Source organism: Pseudozyma flocculosa (assembly GCF_000417875.1).
Source record: "Pseudozyma flocculosa PF-1 unplaced genomic scaffold scaffold00014, whole genome shotgun sequence".
In the NCBI taxonomy this organism is placed as follows: Eukaryota; Fungi; Basidiomycota; class Ustilaginomycetes; order Ustilaginales; family Ustilaginaceae; genus Pseudozyma; species Pseudozyma flocculosa.
The window spans coordinates 783666-784867 of record NW_006920882.1 but is presented as its reverse complement, the minus strand read 5'-3'; positions in this window follow the sequence as shown (position 1 = coordinate 784867).

Genomic DNA, 1202 nt, shown 5'->3' with positions numbered 1-1202 from the left:
GACCCTCCTTTCCCCGTTCCCCCTTCTCCCGCCCCTCGCCCTCTCGCCTCGCCTCCCTCGGCCCTCCCCTTCCCTCTCCTCGCCTCGCCTCGCTCCTCGATCCCCCTCGTAGTTAGCCAACCCTCTTGCCTCGCCTCGCCTCGCCTCGACTGGGACTCGTCGCTGACGCTAGCTCTCTCTGCCCTCTGCCGCCCCGTCGCCTGGCCACAGCTACCGGGATCGCCTTCCGACTTTGGCTCTCGTCGCCACCACCTAACCTAACCTACCCGCATCGACATCGACATCGACGACGGCGTCTTGTGCTCTGTGCTCTTGTCCGACACGACTCGCCATCCTCGCCACTCGCCTCGACGACGTGCCAGTCCCCTCGCCGTCCGACTCAGTCAGTCCAGTCCAGTCCAGTCCAGTCCAACACAACGGCGGACACACGGTTCAGTCAGAGAGCGAGTCCGGGATCCTCTGTCGTTTCTCGTAGAGTCGTCGTCGTCGTCGTCGTCGTAGCTAGATGTAGAGATAGAGGACGCTGGAATACAATGGAGATCATCGATCGACTAGCGAGCGAGCGAGACTAGAAGAGCTGGAGCGAAGAGGAAGAGGAAGAGGAAAAACGACGACCACTGCGCCTTTCCCCGGCCAGGGCCAAAAAAGGGGATCCTGCGGCCGAGGGTTGCCTGACCCCCCCTCGCCGGGTCTCCCTAGGGCCCTCTAGCCGGGGGCCCCCACTTGTGGCGAGAGCTCGCGCGCGGGCGGCCTCTGCTGTAGGCGGGGGGCCTGTGCCCTCCGCACGGCACGAGGCTGGGTAGGCAAGCCTGGCCGGCGGGACGGGACTTTTGCATCGACCCTCGGTGCTTGAGCCTGGTCCGCGAGGGCGCCAACGACGACGACGCCACGCTGACATATTCTAGGGGGGGTGTGACGCCCTGGGATGCTTGCGCAGGCGCGAGGGCTGCTCGCTCGCCTAGTCCATCGGTCCGCAGGCCTGCGGGCCCGGACGTCGTCGGCCGAGGAGCACAGAGCGATCTTTGACCGGTCGCCGCCGACCGGTGCCCGTGGCCTCGTCCGTCGGCCCGCAACAGGGGTCCGCGGAACGGAAGGCTAGGCCGGCCGGCCTTGTCGGGCGCCACCACCACAAAGGGGGGGGCACTCCGACGGTGGCGTCAAGGTGTGTGGCGGTGACCCGCGTCTCGCGCGCGCGCGCGCAA